The following is a 6,796-nucleotide window of genomic DNA, read 5'->3' as shown; positions in this document are numbered from 1 at the left end:
TCCTCTCTCGTCCGAGTTCCCATATTTGCTTTCTCTCTCAGTCTCGCCAAATATAATATTCGTTTAAGACGACGTCGGGGGCGCGGACCTTCGTGCGTCGAACACCGGCAAACGTAGCATATATCGCCTGATATGAAAAAAAAATCGGTCACGAGGAGAACACTACGAGTATATACGTTCGATAACCGATACACGAAGCGGTGCATAAGCGGGCGGTCGCCCTCGTAAGGACGACTCACGACGCCGCGAGCACTCACGCAGGTCCGTGACGGTTCTCTCCGCTCTTATTCGTATCCCTTCGTATACCTTCGTCCGACTCGGAAACGTTCTCTTACAGTTTTTAAGAAGAACGACGGCGGGTTGTCAAGGCAAGAAGGGACAGAGAGAGACAGAGGTAGAGTTTCGTAGTCTCCCGTGAACACGATAGATTATATATCGAGCATGCGTACGACTTGCACGGTCTCTGCACGACCGCGACGAACGCCGACGAGCGTCCAACAATCGCTCGTACGTCGCGTATGTTCTCTCCGTCCGCTCTTATTCGTATCCTCGTTCTTGTACCTTCGTCCGACTCTGAAACGTTCTCTTATATAAAGAACGACGGCGGGTTGTTAAGGCAAGAAGGGACAGAGAGAGACAGATACGGAGAGTAACGATACGCAACGCAAGCAGTCTTAGGTTTACGTGAGCAACCCTCAGCCAGGCGTGGTCCAGGAATTGTATCCGTGGACCGCAATGTGCGTTCGAAATGTCGATGTTCATGTGTCCTGCAGTTCACACGTTGACGCGCAATTAGCTGCGTTCTTCATCGACCCACGAGCCAAGTGATCCACCGTTCAGGGTAATCTTTTATAAATTTTGCAACAGTTCAATACTCAAATGTACTCTTCTCGGTTCTAGCGAAGCCGAGTTCCGTCACGTTCGACCAACGGGAATCGAACGCGCAGAAGTCGCCATAGGATTGACGACACAAAAACGTTCGAAAAAAAAGAAACCGACGAACGCGCGAAGATACGCGCGTTCGCCGGCCGGGCGTAAAGTACATTATGATATATAACAACCATCGAGATCGAAGCTCCGTTCGTCAGGAAACGACGGGGATATATACACCCGATTCTGAATCCTCTGTACAGCACACGATCTCGCGAACGAGTAAGGACGGTGGCTAGCCCATGTTTTATATGTGTTTGATTCTACTCTCTCGTCCAATTATTCAAGAAACAGCGCGCGTGCATCTCTCCATCGTTCGGGTGATAGTAAAGATTCGATGGGATTTGCGCGGCCGTCCGCCTCGAGCGGTCTTTCGTCCCAATATCCAGAAGCAGAGTTTGAAAAACTCTAGCGACGGCACGGGTGTCCGACTCACGACATCGAGGTTTCGAAGCCGGCGATCCCCTCCGAACGGATGGCGACCACGCGACGACTGAAAGCATGAAAAATCGACGAAAGATAGAACACATCTCCGTTCGGGTGATGTTTTTTTTAAAAAAAAAAAACAAAAATTCGATGGTACTCGCAGCCATCGTCCTCGCGCGGTCTTTCGTCCCAACATCCAGAAGCAGAGTTTGAAAAGCTCTAGCGACGGCACGGGTGTCCGACTCACGACAACGAGGATAGACAGCCGGTTCCCTCCGAACGGGTTATGCGACGACGATAAACTCGATGAAACTTTAGTCTCGTTCAGGTAGTGTGTGTGTCTTGTAAATCAAAAATTCGATGGGACTCTCATCCATCGTCCTCGCGCGGTCTTTCGTCCCAACATCCAGAAGCAGAGTTTGAAAAACTCTAGCGACGGCACGGGTGTCCGACTCACGACAACGAGGATAGACAGCCGGTCCCCTCTGAACGGTATATTATATATATGCGATGATAGACGACAAACTGGATGAAACTAAGTCTCGTTCAGGTAGTGTGTACATCAAAAATTCGATGGAACTCGCATCCGTCGTCCTCGCGCGGTCTTTCGTCCCAATATCCAGAAGCAGAGTTTGAAAAACTCTAGCGACGGCACGGGTGTCCGACTCACGACAACGAGGAAAGACAGCCGGTCCCCTCTGAACGGTATATTATATGAAACTTTAAGTCTCGTTCAGGTAGTGTGTACATCAAAAATTCGATGGAACTCGAATCCGTCGTCCTCGCGCGGTCTTTCGTCCCAATATCCAGAAGCAGAGTTTGAAAAACTCTAGCGACGGCACGGGTGTCCGACTCACGACAACGAGGATAGACAGCCGGTCCCCTCTGAACGGTATATAATATACATTATGCGACGGTAGACGATCAACTAGACGAAACTTTAGTCTCGTTCAGGTGGTGTAAAAAAATTCGATGGGATACGCACGCACGGCTGTCGTCGTCCTCGAGCGGTCTTTCGTCCCAATATCCAGAAGCAGAGTTTGAAAAACTCTAGCGACGGCACGGGTGTCCGACTCACGACATCGAGGCTTCGAAGCCGGCGGCATTCCCCTCTGAACGAACTTCGGCTACACTAGTTACGAATCGTTGCTACACATCGTCTTCATCGTCGTCGTCGTCGTCGACATCGACATCGACATCGACATCGTATCATCATCATCATCGGTCATCGTCGCATAGCGGGCCAACATCCACGCGATGCGTCTTCGTTCTAGGTTACCCGATCCACGAGTATGTTACACGTGGTTTCGTTATTTCGAACGAAACGACACACGAAGAGCACACGCCCTGTGGGTAGGAAGCACGTTTCGAGAACGACGAGAGTTTCGATGAAAGAGACGAGAGAAGTCGACGCAGAAGGTATCCATGGATCTTCGAAGAGAACCTTCGAAGATGTATATCGGTATCCTTTCGCTCTGCGCGACTCGCTACAAGTTCTTTCGCTCTCGTCGACTCGTTCTAGACGCTTCGTTCGATCCCAAAGAGGAGTCTTCGATATGTCCCGTTGCTAGGAGGAGAACAAACGCAACACAGACCACGAAACATAGAAGAGAATAGGCGAGCATGATCTCTCCGACACGAGGCACTTTAGAGATTTTCTTATTAGTTTGCATGGACTTTTATATTCGTTCGTACGGTTTCCACGATGCAAATACGAAATACGAGATCGTGACGGCGGGTCTTTCTGTGTACGGCCTCTCGCAGGCGCCACGACTGCATTTCTCTTTACACGTGGTTTCCATCGTAATTTTTTTCGTTTGATATCGAGCCTTAACTTTTGTTGGCTCTTTCGAAGCTAGAGTTCCCTTTTATTAGAATTTCATATATATATATGTTTTATTCGGAGACGGCGGGTCTTTCTGTTTACGACCTCACGCAGGCGCCTCGAATAAGTTTCATTCGCATTTCGTTTTTATACTTATACATATCTCTTCATCCCGATGATCGAGAGAGAGTGCCACCTTCTCTTCGTATAATTCCGTAGCTGGAGGGTCGTCTCCTCCTTAAGAATATTACTATTCGTGCCAACGGAGGTTGCCAAGCTCCCTGGCGTTTTCGTTTGTTAAAGTATATAGCTTGTTAATACGTCGTATATACTTTCGTCGATACAGGAGGAGTACAGCTCCTTACCGACCATTGATATATATTTCATAGTTTTTATATGTGTTCAAGTCAAATTCTTTTGGTATCGTATCGTTAATGATCCTTCCGCAGGTTCACCTACGGAAACCTTGTTACGACTTTTACTTCCTCTAAATGATCAAGTTTGGTCATCTTCCCGGTAACATCGGCAATGCTTATCACATTGGCCGCGCACCAGTCCGAAGACCTCACTAAATCATTCAATCGGTAGTAGCGACGGGCGGTGTGTACAAAGGGCAGGGACGTAATCAACGCGAGCTTATGACTCGCGCTTACTGGGAATTCCTCGTTCATGGGGAATAATTGCAAGCCCCAATCCCTAGCACGAAGGAGGTTCAGCGGGTTACCCGGGCCTTTCGGCCAGGGAAAACACGCTGATTCCTTCAGTGTAGCGCGCGTGCGGCCCAGAACATCTAAGGGCATCACAGACCTGTTATTGCTCAATCTCGTGCGGCTAGAAGCCGCCTGTTCCTCTAAGAAGATTTGTTTGTACGTTGGTAGTAAAAACCCACCGACCGAAGCCGGGGGCCTTCGAGATACCATAAGTTACGTCTATTTAGCAGGCTAGAGTCTCGTTCGTTATCGGAATTAACCAGACAAATCGCTCCACCAACTAAGAACGGCCATGCACCACCACCCACCGAATCAAGAAAGAGCTATCAATCTGTCAATCCTTCCGGTGTCCGGGCCTGGTGAGGTTTCCCGTGTTGAGTCAAATTAAGCCGCAGGCTCCACTCCTGGTGGTGCCCTTCCGTCAATTCCTTTAAGTTTCAGCTTTGCAACCATACTTCCCCCGGAACCCAAAAGCTTTGGTTTCCCGGAAGCTGCCCGCCGAGTCATCGGAGGAACTTCGGCGGATCGCTGGCTGGCATCGTTTATGGTTAGAACTAGGGCGGTATCTGATCGCCTTCGAACCTCTAACTTTCGTTCTTGATTAATGAAAACATTTTTGGCAAATGCTTTCGCTTCTGTCCGTCTTGCGACGATCCAAGAATTTCACCTCTAACGTCGCAATACGAATGCCCCCATCTGTCCCTATTAATCATTACCTCGGGGCTCCGAAAACCAACAAAATAGAACCGAGGTCCTATTCCATTATTCCATGCACACAGTATTCAGGCGAAGGTAGCCTGCTTTAAGCACTCTAATTTGTTCAAAGTAAACGTATCGGCCCACCTCGACACTCAGTGAAGAGCACCGCGATGGGATATTAGTTGGACCGCCCGCGAGGAGCTAAGCCCACCGATAGGACGTACCACATAATGCCAGTTAAACACCGCGAGCGGTGAACCGACACTGTGACACACAGATTCAACTACGAGCTTTTTAACCGCAACAACTTTAATATACGCTATTGGAGCTGGAATTACCGCGGCTGCTGGCACCAGACTTGCCCTCCAATTGGTCCTCGTTAAAGGATTTAAAGTGTACTCATTCCGATTACGGGGCCTCGGATGAGTCCCGTATCGTTATTTTTCGTCACTACCTCCCCGTGCCGGGAGTGGGTAATTTGCGCGCCTGCTGCCTTCCTTGGATGTGGTAGCTGTTTCTCAGGCTCCCTCTCCGGAATCGAACCCTGATTCCCCGTTACCCGTTACAACCATGGTAGGCGCAGAACCTACCATCGACAGTTGATAAGGCAGACATTTGAAAGATGCGTCGCCGGTGCTAGACGACCATGCGATCAGCACAAAGTTATTCAGAGTCACCAAAACAAACGATGGACGGACAGACGAGCCATCCGCCACCGATTGGTTTTGATCTAATAAAAGCATTCCTACCATCTCTGGTCGGAATCTGTTTGCATGTATTAGCTCTAGAATTACCACAGTTATCCAAGTAAATGTAGGTATGATCTAAGAAACCATAACTGATTTAATGAGCCATTCGCGGTTTCACCTTAATGCGGCATGTACTGAGACATGCATGGCTTAATCTTTGAGACAAGCATATGACTACTGGCAGGATCAACCAGGGATCTTATTCGTATAACAATTCTTATAAATTTCGTTTAAGTTCTCTTCGTGTCGTAGGTGGGACGTAAGCACCGTACGACGAGACTTTTCGTTCTTAAGATAGATATATTATAAAATATATCTCTTAGCGACGTTCGAGATACACCCATAGTTCAGTAATAATCTTCGAACGCCGCTCGCAGCCACTTTGTAATTCTCAACTTCTCCTCTCTCTCTCTCATAGTATTATATAAAATGTTTAAGAATCATACTTCTAAAGGAACATTCTATAATGCTGTCTTCGTGTAAAAAGACTTATATCTCTCCTCCTCTCTCAACTCTTAGAATATCTTAGCGGTAAAGCACGTATACACACCTCACGCTGAACGAACAAGCGCGTATCCCAGTGCGTCGCGCTGGACATACCGTAAGAATATTCTTCCTTTTCGGTAGAACATTCTCGGTAGAAGACATACTACGCAAAGATAGTACGCTCTACCGGCCCGTCGAATACTTCTGCGAAAGCAGAAGTTGTTATAGAAAGCAGACGGTTATAATCCCTTGAGTGAATCGATACTCAGTTAGTACAAGCACACACGCATCTAACAACTTTTGTTAGAATACGTACACACAGGTCACCAGCTTCCCGACTCAGGGGAACCTTGCCACGATATTTGGTCATTACGTCCAGGACAGCGACCCGCGGCGCAGCAGTGTAGAGAAAAAACCAGTACGAGAACGGAGGAACAGTCGAGAAATAGCGTAAAATACACTAAGACTCGAGGAGCGGTGACTGAATTCTCAACCGAGGCCGTAGAATAGCCACGCGCTCAACGCTGCTCCGACCGAACCGTCCGGCTCGACGTCTCTCTTATAGATACGAAAGCGCCAGCCGGAAGGCCGGCGCCGGCCGGGCTAGCGGCCGCGCGCTTACGGTGCAAAACCTCCGTAGCAACGTACCGTTCGGAAGGGACGCTGGAACTTAGTCTCGCGAACGCTCGATCACTACTACACAAAGCCAATATCCAACCATCGAAATACATTACCAGACGTTTTATTAACATAATAGAAATGCATTTTTACCAAAAAATTAATTTTTTTTTTCACCGAAAAATTGCATCAGTAAACATACTCTTTTATCGAATACGGAAAACAAACAAGTTTATAATCAATTACAATACGTTAAAATAAGTAGAAATATGCAAAAAAATATATACCTTGTAACGTTAATTAACGAAAAAATTAGAAAAATATCCCAGTCGTGTCAGTTCGGCGAACGCTAA

General features: G+C 47.8%; 2 non-coding genes across 2 annotated transcripts; both read right to left on the bottom strand.

The window, feature by feature from the left end:
* Positions 1-689: 689 nt before the first annotated feature.
* LOC143304631 (5.8S ribosomal RNA) lies at positions 690-844 on the bottom strand. Its single transcript, XR_013061306.1, has one exon. It is a non-coding gene; the product is annotated as a 5.8S ribosomal RNA (ribosomal RNA).
* Positions 845-3,613: 2,769 nt separating this feature from the next.
* LOC117165194 (small subunit ribosomal RNA) lies at positions 3,614-5,536 on the bottom strand. Its single transcript, XR_004465848.1, has one exon. It is a non-coding gene; the product is annotated as a small subunit ribosomal RNA (ribosomal RNA).
* Between the last annotated feature and the right edge of the window lie 1,260 nt (positions 5,537-6,796).

This window comes from Bombus vancouverensis, unplaced genomic scaffold (assembly GCF_051014615.1).
Source record: "Bombus vancouverensis nearcticus unplaced genomic scaffold, iyBomVanc1_principal scaffold0044, whole genome shotgun sequence".
NCBI lineage: Eukaryota > Metazoa > Arthropoda > Insecta > Hymenoptera > Apidae > Bombus > Bombus vancouverensis.
This window is presented reverse-complemented; position numbering and strand designations above follow the sequence as displayed.